The sequence below is a fragment of the Hemiscyllium ocellatum genome, chromosome 3 (genome assembly GCF_020745735.1).
Source record: "Hemiscyllium ocellatum isolate sHemOce1 chromosome 3, sHemOce1.pat.X.cur, whole genome shotgun sequence".
Lineage (NCBI taxonomy): Eukaryota > Metazoa > Chordata > Chondrichthyes > Orectolobiformes > Hemiscylliidae > Hemiscyllium > Hemiscyllium ocellatum.
Genome location: NC_083403.1, coordinates 20,558,378 through 20,577,577, shown reverse-complemented (window position 1 = coordinate 20,577,577; position 19,200 = coordinate 20,558,378). Strand labels below are relative to the sequence as shown.

The window sequence follows — 19,200 nt, the reverse complement described above, 5'->3', positions numbered from 1 at the left end:
AGAGAGATGTGGCTCAGGGATGGCCAGGAATGGCAGCTTAATGTTCCAGGGTATAACTGCTATAGGAAGGACAGAAAGGAGAAGCAAGAAAGGAGGGGGAGTGCCGCTTTTGATAAGGGATAACATTTTGGCTTTAATAAGGGAGGAAATTCTTGAGTATGTCCAGGGAAGTTACTTGGGTGGTACTAAGAAATAAAAAAGGGATGATCACCTTATTGGGAATGCACTATCGACCCTAGGAGATAGTGAGGACTGCAAATGCTCGAGTGTCAGATTTGATAAAGTGTGGTCCTAGAGAAAGCATGGCAGGTCAGGCAGCATCCAAGGAGCAAGAGAGCAAGGGTGGGTTCTTCTTGAAATGTCAACTGTTCTGCTCCTCGGATGCCGCTTGACTTGATATGCTTTCTCCAGCACCACACCTTATCGACTTGTACTATAGAACTCCCCAAGTAGTCAGTGGGAAATTGAGAAGCAAATTTGTCAGGAGGTTTCAGTTATCTGTGAGAATAATCGGGTGGTAATGGTAGGAGATTTTAACTTTCTGAACGTTGACTGGGACTACCATAGTGTTCTGAGCTTGTTGGAGAGGAATTTCAGTGTGTACAAAAAAAATTTCTGATTCAGTATGTGGATGTGTCTACTAGAGAAACTTGTATGTCAAAACTTGACGTACACTTGGGAAATAAGGCAGGGCAGGTGACTGAAGTGTCAGTGGGGGAACACTTTGGAGCTAGCAACCATAAAACGCTGGTGAGGCCACACTTGGAATATTGTGTACAGTTCTGGTTGCCCCATTACAGGAAGGATGTGGAAGCATTGGAAAAGGTGCAGAGGAGATTTTCCAGGATGTTGCCTGGTGTGGAGGGAAGGTCTTATGAGGAAAGGCTGAGAGACTTGGGTCTTTCTTTTATTGGAAAGAAGAAGGCTAAGGGGGGATTTGATAGAGACATGCAATATGATCAGAGGATTAGATAGGGTAGACAGAGAAAGACTGTTTCCAAGGATGATGACGTCAGCTTGTATGAGAGGGCATAACTACAAATTGAGGGTTGATAGATTTAAGAAAAATGTCAGAGGCAGGTTCTTTACTCAGTGGTAAGCGCATGGAATGTCCTGCCTGCTAATGTAGTTAACTCAGCCACTTAGGGAGATTTAAACAATCCTTGAATAAGCACATGGATGATTTGGGATAGTGTAGGGGGATGAGCTGAGAATAGTTCACAGGTCGGCGCAACATCGAGGGCCAAAGGGCCTGTTCTACGCTGTATTGTTCTATGTTCTATAATGCCATTAGTTTTAAATAGTGATGGAAAAGGATGGGCCAGATCTAAAAATTGAAGTTCTAAATAGGGGAAGGCTAAATTTGATGGTATTAGGCAAGTACTTTCCAAAGTTCATTGGGGATAGATATTCGCAGGTAAAGGTACAGCTAGAAAATGGTAGGCCTTCAATAAGATAACAAGAGTCCAGAGGCAGTATGTTCCTGTTATGATGAAACGCAAGGCTAGTAGGTGTATTGAATGTTGGATGAGTGGAGAAGTTGAGGTTTTGGTCAAAAAAAAATGCATATCTCAAGTACAGGCAGCAGAGATCAAACGAATTCCTAGAAAAGTATAAAGGCAGTAGGAGTAGGAAATTAAGAGGGCAAAAAGGGGATGTGAAATAGCTTTGGCAAAGGGTAACTAGAGAGAAAATAGAGCTCCTCAAAGATCAGCAAGGCAGTCTTTGTGTAGAACCACAGGAGATGGGGGAGACACGAAACACGTTGCATCAGTGTTTACTGTGGCATAGGATATGGAAGGTAGAGAACTTAGGGAAATAGATGATGACATCTTGAAAAATGTCCATAATGCAGAGATGGTGATGCTGGACATCTCAAAATGCATAGAGGTGGATAAATCCCCAGGATCTGATCAAGTGTATCCTAGAACTCTGTGGGAAGCTAGGGAACTGATTGCTGGAGCCCTTGCGGAGATATTTGTATCATCGATAGCCACAGGTGAGGTGCCAGAACGCTGGCGGTTGGCTAACATGGTGCCAGTGTTTAAGAAAGGTGGTAAGGAAAAGCTAGGGAACTATAGACCGGTGAGCCTGACATCACTAATAGGCAGGTGATTGGATGGGATCCTGAGGGACAGGTTTGCATGTATTTGGAAAGGCAAGGACCAATTAGGAATAGTCAACATGGCTTTGTGTGTGGGAAATCATTTCTCACTAACTTGATTTGCATTTTTTGTAAAAGTAACAAAGAGGATTGATAAAAACGGAGCGGTGGCTGTGATCTATGTGGACTTCAGTAAGGCGTTTGACAAGGTTCCTCATGGTAGACTGATTAGCAAGATTAGGTCAATAGAGGGAAAACGAGCCATTTGGATACGCTTGAAGGTAGGAGGGTGGTGGTAAGGGGTTGCTTTTAAGACTGGAGGCCTGTGACTAACAGTGTGTCATAAGGATTGGTTCTAGGTCCACTGCTTTTTGTCATATGATTTGGATGTGAATATCTGAGGTATAGTTAGTAAGTTCGCAGAGGACACCAAAATTGGAGGTGTATTGGCTAGCAAAGAAGGCTGCCTCAGAGTACAACTGGATCTTGATTAGATGGGTCTTGGGCCAAGGAATGGCAGATGGAGTTTAATTTCGATAAATGTGAGGTGCTGCATTTTGGAAAGGCAAATCTTAGAAGGACTTATACTCTTAATGGTAAGGTCCTAGGGAGTGTTGCTGAACAAAGAGACATTGGAGTGCAGGTTCATAGCTCCTTGAAAGCTGAGTTACAGGTAGACAGCATAGTGAGGAAGGTGTTTGATATACTTTCCCTTCTTGGTCAGAGCATTGAGTATAGGAGTTGGGAGGTCATGTTGGGGCTGTACAGGACATTGGTTAAGCTACTTTTAGAATACTGCAATAAGTTCTGGTCTCCCTCCTATGGGAAGGATGTTGTGAAACTTGAAAGGGTTCAGAAAAGATTTGTAAGGATGTTGCCAGGGTTGGGAGATTTGAGCTCTAGAGGCTGAATAGGCTGGAGCTGTTTTCCCTGGAGCATTGGAGGCTGAGGGGTGTTATTATAATAGTTTTATAAAATCATGAGGTGCATGGATAGGGTGAATAGCCATGGTTAGCCATGGTCTTATCTCTAGGGTAGTCTTTCCAAAACTAGAGAGCATTGTTTTAAAGTGAGAAGGGAAAAATATAAAAGGGAACTAAGGGAAAATATAAAATCATGAGGGGCATGGATAGGGAGAATAGATGAGGTCTTTTCCCAGGGTTGGGGGAGTCCATAACTAGAGGGCATAGATTTAGGGTCAGAAGGGAAAGATTGAAAAGTGACCAAAGGGGCAGCCTTTTCATGCAGTGGGTGGCATGTGTATGGAATGAGCTGCCAGAGGAAGTGTTGGAGGCTGGGACAATTACAACATTTTCAAAGAAATCTGGATGTGTATATGAACAGATAGGGGTTAGACAGATATGGGCCACATGTTGGTAGATGGGACTAGATTAATTTAGCATATCTGATTGGCATGGGTGAGTTGGGACCGAAGAGTCTGCTTCCATGCTGTACATCTCTGTGACTATTAGATATTGTGTGACTTGAGGTTGTATAAGGAGAAAGTGTGGATGCTGGAGAGCAGATCAAAAAGTGTGGCTCTGGAAAAGCACAGGCTGAAGCGCCAACTGTCCTGCTCCTTGGAAGCTGTCTGACCTGCTATGCTTCTCCAACACCACACTTTTTGCCTAGAGATTGGGTAATGCTGTTAAAGTCATTTTGAAGGACATTAATCTTACTGGAGCTCAGCGATGTTAACTCACATGTAACAGAGTAAAAGGCTGTAATTCATAATGAGCGTAATAAACGTGGCTGAAAGAAGTAGACTACTTGAGGGGTTCTATAGTACAAGTACTTGCTGGCCATATAGCTGATTGAACCAAGCTGCATGTTCCTTGTAATAGTACAGTCTGTACTGAACGAGCCTGCATTTTTAAAATAAAACAAAATGTCTACTTTTAAGTGCATCTTTGCTATTGGACAGCCATTGGCGAACAGTCCTGAGTGTGCTAATAGCTATGCCAACAACCAACTTCACATATTCACTTGAGCTCATTGCTGCTTGTTAAAAGCAACATTCATTCATATGAAAGAAAACACCTGTTAACTGCAAACTGACAGACATTCAACATCTTGAGATTTATTGTGAATGGAATGGAATATAAGAAGCAAGAATATAAAATGCACAGAGCCTTGGTAAGCCCACATCTGGAGGAGTACAGTTGTGGTCACCACCTGATTTTAAACAAAATACAGTTTGATTAGAAGCAGTTCAGAGAAGGTTCACTTAACTCATGCCCGGGATATGGGGCTTATATTATGAAGCAGTCTGAATAAATCCAGGGTTAGGGAGAATAAACAGGAAAGTAGAGTTGAGACCACAGCCATAAGCTTATTGAATGGCAGATCGAGCTGATTTGGCTAAATGGCCTATCCTGCTTTTAGGTTCTTTGTTCCTGTTCAAGCCTTGCATCCCTTGAACTGCCGAAAGGGTGTCACTTGCGAAGCTAGCATTTGTTGCCTGTCTCTAATTGTCCTTGAAACAGTGGCCTTTTTCACAGGGCATTTACAAGCCAACAACATTGCCGTGGGTCTAGAGAAGGGCTTTAGCCCAAAACATCGATTTCCCTGCTCCTTGAAGGCTGCCTGACCTGCTGTGCTTTTCCAGCACCACTCTAATCTAGACTCTGATTTTCAGCGTCAGCAGTCCTCATTTTTCCCGAAGTCAAATGTAGTCAATTTGAAATGTAAAATGGAATATTTCATTCCCGAAAGGATATCAGTGAAGCACGCTAAATGCAGGAAATGTTCCCAGTGTTGGGGAAGACCGGAACTAAGAGGTCACCGTCTAAGAATAAGGGGTAAACCATTAAGGACTGAGATGAGGAAGAGTTTCTTCACTCAGTAGTGAACCTGTGGAATTTCATACCACAGGGAGCTGCTCATTAGATATATTCAAGAGGGTGCTGGATGTGGCCTGAGTGGTTAAAGGGATCGTGGGGAAGGGGAGAGGGCGGCAATGGGATACTATGATTGCATGATCGATTCCGTGCTGTAGATCTCTATGATTCTATGACTGCTGGTTCAGCTCTTTAATAACCTCTATTTCCTGTCAAAGTTTATTTGTGATTTCTCTCACTAAAAGTCCTGATCCATTTTTAGTCTGATATCAATGCAACCAATTTCACAGTCAGTATCCCTGTTTAAAAAAGCCACATTAGGTGCTGACTGAATTGACTGTGCACTGACCTAAATCAGAATGTGTTCTTCTGCTATGAAGACATCATTGTGCATAAAGCCACTGCAATGAAAATAACGTAGAGCCATTGGTTGTATGTGCGATCAAGATACAAACATGAGAATATTTAAACCACAAAGATGAGAGGCTGTCTGATCGCTTGGAGCTCAGTGAAAATGATTTTGAATTTTTTTTAATGTAAGCAGTTAACTATGATTAATCCCTTTATCTGTCGAATGTGTCTCTTGGTCACACTGGATTCTACGTTAAAAATTTCCAGCAGATTCTTCCATCTCCAGCTCCTGTGCTCTGCTCTTGAAGGGTTTCCCATGTATTTTTGCGGAGAGTAACTCAGCTCCTGTCGCCCAATACCTGTCTACCATCTACAAGGTGCAGAAATTCACCAAGGCTCTTCAACTGTACCTTTCATCCCACAACCTTTACCGTGAAGAAGGACAAGGGCACTGGACGCAAGGGAACACAAGCAAGTTTCCCTCTAAGCCACACACCATCCTGACTAGGAATGCCATTCCTTCACTGTTGCTGAGTTTAAAACCTAAAATTCCTTCCTGAGAGCACTGTTAGTATTCCTACGTGAAAAATATAAGAACAACGAGCAGGAGTAAGCAATTCAATCCTCGAGCCTTCTCCACCATTCAATATGATCATGGCTGATCTCATCTTGGCATCAACTCTACTTTTCTGCCCACACTCTCTAACCTTCAACCCATTTCTAACTAATAATCTATCGATCTCCTCAAATTTGTTCTGTGTTTTGCCGTACATCATATCTGGGGTTGCGCATTGCACAAATTCATGACCCCTTGAGAGAAGTCATTTCTTCTCATCTATTTTAAACCTGCCAGTCCTTAGCCTAAAGCTGTGACCCCTCATTCTAGATTGCCCTAAAAGAGGTAACATCCTTTCCACATCTACTTTGTCAATCCCTTTAGCATCGTATGTACCTCAGTTAGATCTTCTCTCATTCTTTTAAACTGTAGTGAGTACAGGCTAAAATGCTCAATCTATGCACATAAGACAAGTATATGCCTTTAGGACTGCAGCATTTCAAAACAGCAGCTCACCATCACCTTCTCATGGACAAACTGGGATGGCTATCCCAGCCAACCAGATCCATATCCTGGGAATTTATTTTAGCACGTTAACTTCAGTCCCTGGCTCTTCCAGCCAGTGTCCCATCTTCCACCTTCTTCTCACTGACCAACATTGGCTCCTTGTGCAGCAACATCTTGATTTTGAACTTCCCATCTTACGATTTCCTGCATAACCTCCTGTCTTCCTATCTCTTTTATCCCATCCAACCTTAGCACCCTGTGAGATCTCTCAATTCCTTCAATTCTCTTGACCATGCCCAAGGTTTGTACAATGTTTGTACAATACAGTAAGACAACCTTGTCGGGACTACATAGCAACTGCATTAAACAATATTTGACATGAGCTATTTGAACAGGTAACCAAAAGCTTATAGACAGAAAGAGCCCCCAACGTGCATCCTAATAAGAGATTTGACAGCTTGGTACTTTAGCAGATAAAAGCTTGACCACAATATTAATCTTGTTGACACTGTGCCTTTGGAGTTTGTTTTGCTTCCATCAGTCAGTTAACAATTGTTGTTTTCACCTTGACTTCACATAGCATCCTAAAGTCTGAAACACCAGTAATATAGACTTTCGATACCCTTTAGCTTGTAGTTATGGCAGTTTCTGTTTTTCACATCTGTACCATTACGCAGGTGTTGGTAGTTGCTGCTGCTTGTAATTGTCTTTAATATTTTCAGCACACAGAACACTCCTCTTCCACGTACCTATGTTCCCATAGCCTGCAATTGGAAATTGGCTTCTCGCTGTGCGTTTCATAAGATTTTCTCTCACTAGTGTGGGTGGATTTGAGATTTTAGAACTTTCTTTCTCAGAAAACAGAATATGGCCATTGTTTTTAACTTTATTCTTGTTTTTAACCTAGGCGTAGAATCCTCCACCCACAACTCTGAAGATGCGTCAATAAATAATACTGCTCAAGTCCCGAGACTGGTAGTTTCTGTCGACTACAGATGTCAATTGGTCTGTCACCTGACCAATGAACTGTCAGTAGAAATGAATCGCCGCACTTGCCAGAGAAGGTGAGTTTAGTCTCTGTATCTGCATTACTACTCCCTGTGCCACAGTGAAATCCCAGCAGAAATTCTCCAATACTGATGATCTCCACCAAAGTCAGTGTTTGAAATAGATTTTTCCCACCTGCCCCACCTCTACTAATGGCAATGACCTGTTTCTTAAATGTGATTTAGCACTCAGTCAAAACCATGATGTGTTTGGATAATAGGCAGTGAGTAGCACACACTTCCACCCTGGCACCCATCTTTCATTTTACGAACAAGAGAGGCGATGGCCTAGTGGTATTATTGCTAGACTGTTAATCCAGTGACCCAGTTAATGTTCTAGGGGCCTTGAATCCTGCCATAGGAGATGGTGGAATTTGAATTCTATAAAAAAAAGGATTTAAAAGTTTTTAACAATGTCAATGAACCCATCACCGATTGCTGAGAAAGTCCGTCTGCTTCCCAAATGTCCTTCAGGGAAGGAAACTGCCTGGTGTGGCCAACATGTGATTCCAGACCCACAACAATGTGTTTGACTCTTTGCTGCCTTCTGGGCAACTAGGGATGGACAGTGAGTGCTGGCCGAGCCAGTGATGCTGTCATGTTATGAATGAAGTAAATTTTTAAAAATCATTGAAAGATTGGTGTTGTTGCTGAATGTGTGAGTGCCCGATCCATTAAAGTTCAATAACTGAATAATTGTCAAGAGGCTGTATCCTCCTTGTGATGAATGAGCTTGTTCTAAGGGGTATTAATGGTAATGGTAATGTTACTGGACTAGCAATCCAGAGGAGATCAGCAAAGCAGCCTTTGTGTGGAGCCGCAAGAGATAGGGGAGATACTAAACGAGTACTTTGCATCAGTGTTTACTGTGGAGGAGGATGTGGAAGATATAGAATGTGGGGAAATAGATGATGACATCTTGGAAAAAGATCCATATCACAGAGGAGGAAGTGCTGGATGTCTTGAAATGCGAAAAGCTGGATAAATCCCCAGGGCCTGATTAGGTGTAGCCTAGAACTCTGTATGAAACTAGGGAAGTGATTGCTGAGCGTCTCGCTGAGATATTTGTATCATCGATAATCATAGATGAGGTGCCAGAAGACTGGAGATTGGCTAACATGGTACCATTATTTAAGAAGGGTGGTAGGGACAAATCAAGGAACTGTAAACCATTGAGCCTGATGTCAGTCGTGGGGAAGTTGTTGGAGGGAATCATGGGGGACAGGAATTACATGTATTGGAAAAGCAAAGACTGATTAGGGATAGTTAACATGGCTTTGAGTGTGGGAAATCATGTCTCATGAACTTGATTTGAGATTTTTGAAAAAGTAACAAAGAGGATTGATGAGGTCAGAGTGGTGGACATGATCTAGATTAGACTAGACTTACAGTGTGGAAACAGGCCCTTCGGCCCAACAAGTCCACACCGACCCGCCGAAGCGCAACCCACCCATACCTTTACATTTATCCCTTACCTAACACTACGGGCAATTTAGCTTGGCCAATTCACCTGACCCGCACATCTTTGGACTGTGGGAGGAAACCGGAGCACCCGGAGGAAACCCACGCAGACACGGGGAGAACGTGCAAACTCCACACAGTCAATCGCCTGAGTCGGGAATTGAACCCGGGTCTACAGGCGCTGTGAGGCAGCAGTGCTAACCACTGTGCCACCGTGCCGCCCACATCTATACGGACTTCACTAAAGTGTTCGGACAAGGTTACCCATGGGACACTGGTTAGCAAGGTTAGATCTCCAGGAATACAGGGAGAACTAGCCATTAGGATACAGAACTGACTCGAGGGTAGAAGACAGAGAGTGGTGTTGGAGGGCTGTTTTTTTCAGACTGGACCAGTCTGTGACCAGTGGAGTGCCACAAGGATCTGTGCTGGGTCCTCTACTTTTCGTCATTTATATAAATGATTTGGATATGAGCGTAAGAGCTATAGTTAGTAAGTTTGCAGATGACACCAAAATTGGAGCTGTAGTGGATAGCAAAGAAGGTTACCACAGTACAACAGGATCTTGACCAGATGGGCCAATGGGCTGAGGAGTGGCAGATGGAGTTTAATTTAGATAAATGCGAGTTGCTACATTTTGGCAAGGCAAATCTTCGCAGGACTTATACACTTAATGGTAAGGTCCTAGAGAGTGTTGTTGAACAAAGAGACCTTGGAGTGCAAGTTCATAGCTCCTTGGAAGTGGAGCCACGATAGTGAAGAAGGCATTTGGTATGCTTTCCTTTATTGGTCAGAGTATTGAGTAGGCGAGTTGGGAGGTCATGTTGCGGTTGTACAGGATGTTGGTTCGGCCATTTTTGGAATATAGTGTGCAAATCCTTCAAGTTTCACAACATTCCTATGGGAAGGATGTTGTGAAACTTGAAAGTTTAGAAAAGATTTACAAGGATTTTACCAGGGTTGGAGGATTTGAGCTATAGGGAGAGGCTGAACAGGCTGGGGCTGTTTTCCCTGGAGTATCAAAGGCTGAGCGGTGACCTCAGAGATTTATAAAATCATGAGGGGCATGGATAGGGTAAACAGACTAAGTCATTTCCCTGGGGTCAGGAAGTCCAGAATTAGAGGGCATAGGTTTAGGGTGAGAGGGGAAAAGATATGAAAGGGACCTGAGGGGCAACATTTTCATGCAGAGGGTGTTACATGTATGGAATGAGCTATCAGAGGAAGTAGTGGAGGTTGGTACAATTACAACATTTAAGGGCATCTGGATGGGTATATGAATAGGAAGGGTTTAGAGGGATATGGACCAAGTGCTGGCAAATGGGAGTTGATTGCGTTGGATATGTGGTTGGCATGGACGTGTTAGACCAAAGGGTCTGTTTCTGTGCTGTACATCTCTAAGACTCTCTGACTCTATGACTCTGAGAACATGAGTTCAAATTACACTTGGCCAGATAGTGGAACTTGAAAATTCAATCCATTTGGAATTGGAAGTCGATTCATTACTTGAGGTTTTTTTTGAGTTTCCGTGCCTCTCATTTAGCTGACCTGTTGTTTGTTTGTTTGACTGTTCCTTTACTGACAAGTGTAAAACTTCTTTCTCTCTTCACTTCTCCACATATCCCATGGAATCTGCTCCACCATTCGCAGAGATCACATCATATTCCTGTTCTCTCCCCAAACCCGTTGACATGTAGTGTCTTGAAATACATCCATTTCTTTCGTAAATACATTTGGTGTCTTGGCCTCCTACACCTCTTTGTGGTAAAGAATTCCATAGGATCACCACTGTCTCAGTGAACGTATTTCTCCTCATCTTAGTCCTAGCTGCTCTAGTCTGTATCCTGAGAGTGATCTCTTGTGTTATGGAGCAGGCCAGACCCCTCAAAACATTTCAAGAAGGTAGTCCCAACCCTAACTTTGCTCGTTGTGTTAAGTAGGTGTAAAGTGAATATTCCAGGAGACAATCAGCTGGTCAAACCACTTTTTTAAAAACAAAACAACTTATTTCCAAGATTATGGAATTAAATGCAAAAGAGAACAGAATAAAGAATAACTTAAACTCTCCAAAACCCAACAGATCATTCCCAACTTAATTATGCTGTTCCAAATACTGCAACAATCCCCATAAACACCCCTTGCCACAAAAGGTAAAATCAACCACGGATTTTTACAGGATAGAAGCTAGAGAGAGAGTACTGGCCTAGACCTGCTTTTGTGGGTCCAGCAGCCTTTCCACGGCTGATTTTAAAAAAAACAAGCCAGAGAGAAATTGAGCTGGGAGAACTGGCCACTCCCCTTTCATTATACAAGTGTTCTTTTTAAAACTTGAAAGCCTTCTGCCTGAGGCAGTAACCATCTGATGCAGTTAATTATTATCAAATTAGCCCTAAAACCCTACCTGTCTATCTTCCTTTCCACTTATCCACTCCACCCACCTCTCTGACCTATCACCATCACACTCTGCCCTCATTTACCTATCACATTCCCAACTCTCTCCCTTCCTTCCCCCCCCCCAACCAATTTATCTCTCAGCCCCACCTCATTCCTGATGAAAAGCTTAAGCTGAAAATGTCTACTCTTCTGCTCCTCAGATATTGCCTGACTGACTGTGCTTTTCCAGCACCACATTTTTCGACTCTGCTGTCCACCTGCAGTCTTCATTTTCTCCTAAAGCCCTTTAACCCCGGGCTTTTTCGAGTCTGTGTCGTTTATGACCTCTCTGGAGGGAAAAAAAAAGCCAAGGACCACATAACCTTGTTAAAAGAGCTACTTCATCACACTTATTCCAGACTCCCTAGCCAAGAGCACAACATCTCTGCATCTAGACTGTTTAGCCTTGTCAGAATTTTATAAATGTCAATTAGATCTCCTCTCTTCTTATAAAACCCCATGAATCCAGGCCCAAACAACGCAATCTTTCCTTTGTACAACAAACCTGCTAATCCAGGACTCCGTCTGGTGAGCCCTTGGAACATAACATAAGCATAGGCCATTCAGCCTCTTGTGTGTGCTGTGCTATTCAATAAGATTATGACTGATCTGTGGCCTATCTCATATGCCTGCCTTGCACCCATAGCCATTGATGCCCTTACCTTAATTAAAATAATTGTCTATCCTAGATTTAAACTTAACAATTGAATTAGTATCAACTGCATTTGTGGAAGAGAGTTCCAAACCTCCACTACACTCTGCATGTGAAGTGCTTTCTATCATCTCTCCTGAATGGCATGGTCTTTCTCCTTAGATAGTGCCCCCTGGTGGGGAGGGGGTAGACTCCAGTGGACTTTCTAGAAATTTAACAAATGGAAAAATCTCCCCTTAATCTTCTAAAACCTAGAGAATAAAGGCCTTATTTGTCTAATCTCTCCTTGTAATGTAACCCCTAAAGTCCAGGTGTCATCCTTGTAAGTCCCTCCAGGGCTAAAACATTCTTCCTTCAGGGATGACGTCAGAACTGCCCACAATGGCCCCACTAAGGACCTGTACAGCTGCAGTAAGACATCTTTGCTCCTCCACTGCATGAAACAGGCTGGTGTGCTCAAATATGTTAAGGACGAGGATGTGCTGAAAATTCTGAAATTCATGAGAATAGATAAATAGGCTGGGTCAGATGGGATATCCCCTAGCTTATGACCGGAAGCGAGGGAAAAGATTTCAGCACCTTTGGCAACAATCTTTGTGTCCTCACTGTCCACTGGAGTAGTGCCAGATGATAAGAGAGTGGCAAATGTTATTCCCTTGTTCAAGAAAGGGAATAGGGATAATCCTGGAAATTACAGGCCATGCCTCACAAACCTTATTGAATTCTTTGAAGATGTGACAAAACACATTGAAGGTAGAGCAGTGGATGTGGTGTACATGGATTTTAGCAAGGCATTTGAAAAGGTTCCTCATGGTAGGCTCATTCAAAGTAAGGAGGCATGGGATACAGGGAAATCTGGCTGTCTGAATACAGAATTGGCTGCCATAGAAGGCAGAGGGTGGTAGTAGGTGGAAAGTATTCAGCCTGGGACTTGGTGCCCAGTGCTGTTCTCCAGGGATCTGTTCTGGGACCTCTGCTCTTTGTGATTTTTATAAATGACTTGGATGAGGAGGTGGAAGGGTGGGTCAGTAAGTTTGCCAATGACATGAAGGTTGGTGGAGTTGTAAATGGTGTGGAGGTTTGTTGTAGGTTGCAGTGAGACATTGACATGGTGCAGAGCTGGACTAAGAAGTGGCAGATGGAATTCAACTTGGAAAAGTGTAAAGTGATTCACTTTGGAAGGTTGAATTTGAATGCAGAATACAGGGTTAAAGACTTGGCTGTGTGAAGGAACAGGGGGGTCTTGGGGTCCATGTCCATAGATCCCTCAAAGTTGCAACCCAAGTCGATAGGGTTGTTAAGAAGGTGTATGGTGTGATGGCTTTCAGTAGCAGAGGGATTGAGTTTAAGAGCCGTGAGGCTTTGCTGCAGCTCTATGGAGCCCTGGTAAGACCACACATGGAATGTTGTGTTCAGTTTTGATCGCCTCATTATCGGAAAGATGTAGAAGCTTTGAAGAGGGGGCAGAGGAGATTTACCAGGATGCTGCCTGGACTGGAGCATATGCCTTATGATGAATGGTTGAGGGAATTAAAGCTTTTCTCAACAGAGCGAAGGAGGATGAGAGGTGATGAGGTAGGGGTGTACAAGATGATGAGAGGCATAGATAGAGTGGACAGCCAGAGACTTTTTCCTAGAGCAGAAATGGCATTCACAAGGGGGCATCGTTTTATGGTTATGGGTGGAAGGTAATGAGATGTCAGAGGTAGGTTCTTTACACAAAGTGGGGGTGTGGAATGCACTGCCAACTGTGCTAGTAGAGTCAGATACATTTGGGACATTTAACTCTTGGATCGGCACATGGAAGGTAAGTTAGGCTGATCTTAGAGTAGTATACAAAGTCAGCACAACATTGAGGGCCAAAAGGCCTGTACAGTGCTGTACTGTGTTTTATGTGCTACTGAAATCTCTTTGCAATAAAGGATAACATGCCATTTACCTTCCTAACTTCCTGCTGCACCTGCAGGCTTGCTTTTTAGTGATGGGTGTATCAAAATATTTCCTTCTTTGTATGACATTTCCCAGACTGCAGATGCTGAAAACCAGATTCTGGATTAGAGTGGTGCTGGAAAAGCACAGCAGTTCAGGCAGCATCCGAGGAGCAGGAGAATCAATGTTTCAGGCAAAAGCCCTTCATCAAGAATATTCCTGATGAAGGGCTTTTGCCCGAAACATCGATTTTCCTGCTCCTCAGACACTGCCTGAACTGCTGTGCTTTTCCAGCGCCACTCTAATCCAGAATATGACATTTCCCAATCTATCTCTGTTTAAATAATATTCTCCCATTCTCTTTCCCCTATCAAAGTGGTAACTTCACATATATTCTTGTTATGCTGCATCTGCTGTGTATTTGCTGACTCACTCAATTTGTCTAAATCACCTCAAAGCATCTTTACTTCCTCTTCACCACTCTCAATCCCTCCCTAGTTTTGCATCGTCGCAAACTTGGAAATATTATGTTTGATTTCCTCATCCAAATGATTGATATATGTAGTGAATAGCTGGGGCTGATACACTGATTTCTGTGGTACCCTACTTATCACTGCCTTCCAATCCAAAACAGACACATTTATTCCCCCCACCCTCCTCCGTTTCCCGTTTGGTAACCAATTCTCAACTACTTCCAGTGCCATGTGCTCCAATCTTCTACACTAACTTTTCTCTGCGATTTTCATCAAGAGCTTATTGAAAATTCAAATACACAGCACTCACTGTCTCTCATCTACTCTACTAGTTGTGTTCCCAGAAATCTCCAGCAGGTTTGTTGAAAATTATTTCCCTTTCACAAATCCATCTAAACTTTGTGTAATTCCAATGAAATTTTCTCAGTGCCCTATTATTGCATTCTTTAAAGTCAACTGTAACATTTTCCCAGCTACTGATGTTAGGTTAATTGATTGATTGTGATTCCCAGTTTTATCCCATCCTCCTTTTTTAAATAGCGGGTTTACATGTGCCACTTTCAAATCTGTTGGGACTCCAGGTAGTTCTCCTACAACTAGTTAGGTTGCAGTGAAGCCTCACTTAATAGAAATAATGGGGCCTATGGGAAATGTGGGGTTGACCAGCAAGCAATATCTATCACTCAGGACCATTCAAAAATCACACACAAGTCTAACGCAAAGTATAGCACAGCCTGAATGAAGGTTGAAGTCATATTTATTAACGAAACAAAAGTACATTTAACATAGTACATTTAGAAACTGTAAGAAAGCTGCTCTCATAGAAAGCTACTCTGTCGGCAGCTGACATAGGCGCATGCGCAGAACAAAGCACGCGAACCGTTCCCTGCTAGGATCGAGTTATTGTAAACCGAGGTAAACGGTCTCGAAAATACCATTCCCTAATCCTTCAGTGATGTTACAGCCAGGTCGTGCTGCTGAAACGCGCGTTATTCCAGAATCTGCTGAATTCTGGAAGATGCCACCTTGTGGATCCAGTATTTCCAAGCCAAACTAATATCATTTACAAGATACCTTGCAAGAACTCTAGCAAACACTACATTGGACAAACAGGCAGAAAACTAGCCACCAGGATACATGAACATCAACTAGCCACAGAAAGACATGACCCTCATCACTAGCATCCTTACATACAGATGAGGAAGGACACCACTTTGACTGGGACAACACATCCATCCTAGGACAAGCCAAACAAAGACATGCACTAGAATTCCTAGAAGCATGGCATTCCAACTGGAACTCTATCAACAAACACATTGATTTGGATCCCATTTACCTTCTCCTGAGAAAAAAAACGGAAATGACGTCACCACAGGAAGTGATGTCATTGACCCTAGGAAACCTAAACACATTAAGAGAAAGCTGGCTATGCCACCAGTGCTTCATCCAGAGGCTTACTGTTGTTGTTCCCTAGTATGGTGACGAAACGTCTGAAAACAGATCTTCCAGTTCAGCGAGCAAACCTTCATCCACTCTTCATGTTCATTTGCTCTAGTTTAAAGAATATTAAATCTCACCTATTGACATTTCCCTACATATACCTTAAACGTTACTGAAACATTCAGTGGTGGCATGATGGCTCAGTGATTAGCACTGTTGCCTCACAGCACGAGGGACCTGGGTTCAATTCCACCTTCGGGCAATTGTCTGTGTGGAGTTTGCACATTCTTCCTGTGTCTGCGTGGGCTTTGTCTGGTTTACGCCTTGGATTAACCTTGGGAAACGTGGGGTTACAGGCATAGGGTAGGAAGTGGGTCTGGGTGTGATGCTCTTCAGAGGTCAGTATGAACTGGATAGGCCAAATGGCCTGCTTCCACACTCTATGATTTGAAACTAATGACCAATTTTTTTTTTACTTAAAACATTGTACGTTAGAAATACTCACTTGTCTGTTGCTAACTGGTTGGTTGTCTCAGGGTCTTTTTTTTCTCCTGCTCCCCAACCAATGATCTTGCACTCTTCTTCTGATTATAGTTTATGAAAAATTCTTCAAACTTTGTCTCTAGATGCTCCTTTGTCTGCCCATCACTCACCCATCCATATTGCACCCTCTGTCTCGTCCACCCCCAATCCTTTTGCAGTCTCCTGTCTCCTCCCACCTGTAAAGCAGCCTCCTCCTAGCTCACATCCCCAACCCAGCCCTCCTATGTATCCAGCAGATGGCATATGCATAAGGGCGCCTTGCTGTTGACTCTCTCGGTACTGTTAGCCACAGGGGCTACGTGTCTACTCCTTCTTGAAAACTTTATATTTCTGAAAAAGCAAGTATATATTCTGACTTTTCCCATAAAGAATGTTGTTTCCTTAATGATTCATTTCCTTTGACTGGGGGTATAGTATTCTCTCCTCCTACACATACATGAGATTTCTGCTTCTCTATAGCAAAAACAGAATGCCACCCACCTTTGTAAATGGAATTTAACTGCAATGTTAACCTCAGGCAGAATTTTAATAAATTACATTCCATTTTGAATTTGTCCTCTGTTAAATGCCTATCTGTGCAAGAAGGAAAGAGAGCATGGAGATGTATAAATGTTTCTTTTTTGGGCTGTTCAAATTTTGTTTTACATTCTCTACCCTGAGGGGACTGGCACCAAAGGGTTAACTCGAGTTGCCTTTGAGGATTTCGGTTTGAAAGGGGTGGGGGGACCTGTAGCAAGCTGACTTGTGTTGTTAAGCTGGCAGGAAGAGAAATCTTGCTCAATTCAGTTGAGCCAGGTTTTTCCTGTCTTGAAGTGGAACAACTGAGTCAGTGGAAAAGGAGGAACAAACACAAAAAAAATGTCCTGTGCATCTGGTATCCTGACACTCCCTCAATTTTGACAAATCTAAATGACATATATTGTACGCACATCCTTTAAATCACTGCACTAATATTTTTAAAAGTGCGTTGTGGCGCAGCATCAGTGGAAATGCATTTTGTAGTGGATAATATTCTCTTTTTGTGTCACCGCATTGTGTATATCTTTAAGTTAGAACACACATTTGACTTTTGCCACAGTTCTTCACCAGCTTTCTACTTTTGATCACTAGATTCATGTACCTGTTCTGCATTGCAAGCTTGCTCCACCTGCTTCAGTTCAACAATAGACAAAGCACGCCCTTCAACCCCTCCCTTTAACATTTCCACAAGGTAACAGGAGCGAAATACAAAATCATTGGAAACATTGAAAAAGTCCTATTTCAGTTAGAACAAAGGAATGTGAGTAAGTCATTCTGCCACTTGAGCCTGCTCTGACTATCAGTTGTACCTCAATTTCATTTGGGCATCTCGGTGGCTCAGTGGTTAACACTGCTGCCTTACAGCACCAGGGACCATGGTTTGATTCCTGTCTTGGGTGATTGTCTGTGTGGGGTTTGCACATTCTCCCCGGGTCTGCATGGGTTTGCTCCGGTTTCCCCCCTCATTTCAAAATATATGCAGGTCAAGTGAATTGGCCATGCTAAATTGCCCATATTGTTAGATGCATTAGTCAGGGGTAAATGAGTCTTGGTGGGCTACTCTTCAGAGGATTGGTGTGGACTTGTTGGAGTGAAAGGCCTGTTTCCATACTGTATGGAATCTAATCATTTACTCCCTTCAGCCTTATATCCCTTCATATTCTTGCATAATCTCGAAGTTAAAAGCTTCAGTTGCCTCAACATCTGTACCTTTTTAAGGATGGGATAGAAAATTTCTATTGCCTTCTGTGTGAGACAGACCATGTTCCCTGATTCTCTGATAAATAGTCTTACCCTTGACTTTTGAACAAAGTGTTGTCAGTTGAGTAGAATACAGCATCAATCAAGAGACACAAAGTGAATAATGAAAATGTGTTTTGTTTACATCACAAACATTCCACAACTTCTAAGTGCTCCTTGTTGCTCTCTCTGTCCCTCAATAGTCAAGAGAGATTTCAAACCATTAAGCCAATAACCTCTTACAACGATGAGTCTGCATTAATTTACTAATGAATGTGGCATTGAGTTGTTGTGCTTTCCAGGTAAATCAATGATAAATTATGAAGGCCTTCACGTGTCATTTCTGTCTTCAATCACTACTTCCAATCACTTATATCCAATACCTATACAGTGGAGGAAAGTTTAAGGGATATCTCTGGAATTTCCTTCCAGTTCACAATAAATTACAATCCTCGACAATAGCCATCCAAACTTTCTATAGTCACTCTCTGATCTACCTACATGTTAATTCCTTAATGGAATTCAATGTAGCTAAGTGCGAAGTCGTTCACTTTGGTAGGAATAACAAGATGATGGATTACTGGGCTAATGGTAGGCTACTTGGTAGTGTGGATGAGCAGAGGGATCTTGGTGTCCATGTACACAGATCTCTGAAAGTTGCCACCCAGGTAAATAGTGCTGTGAGGAAGGCATATGGTGTACTGGGCTTTATTGGCAGAGGAATTGAGTTCCGGAGTCCTGAGGTCATGTTGCAGTTGTATAAGACTCTGGTGCGGCCTCATCTGGAGTATTGTGTGCAGTTTTGGTCGCCATACTATAGGAAGGATGTGGAAACTTTAGAACGAGTGCAGAGGAGGTTTACCAGGATGTTGCCTGGAATGGTAGGAAAATCTTATGAGGAAAGGCTGAGGCACTTGGGGCTGTTCTCATTGGAGAAGAGAAGGTTTAGGGGAGATCTGATAGAAGTGTATAAGATGATTAGGGGTTTAGATAGGGTAGATACTAAGAACCTTTTACCGCTAATGGCGTCAGGTGTTACTAGGGGACATAGCTTTAAATTAAGGGGTGGTAGGTATAGGACAGATGTTAGGGGTAGATTCTTCACAC

The 19,200-nt window shown here is 42.8% G+C and overlaps 1 long non-coding RNA gene across 10 annotated transcripts in view; it reads left to right on the top strand.

Moving 5' to 3' along the window:
- The window catches only part of LOC132830941 (uncharacterized), a 558,005-nt gene that overhangs the window by 163,083 nt on the left and 375,722 nt on the right, over window positions 1–19,200 (top strand). For all 10 annotated transcript variants that reach the window (XR_009646452.1, XR_009646457.1, XR_009646455.1 and 7 more), the window contains exon 3: window positions 7,266–7,422. This is a non-coding gene — a long non-coding RNA (uncharacterized LOC132830941). The remainder of the gene's footprint in view (window positions 1–7,265; window positions 7,423–19,200) is intronic.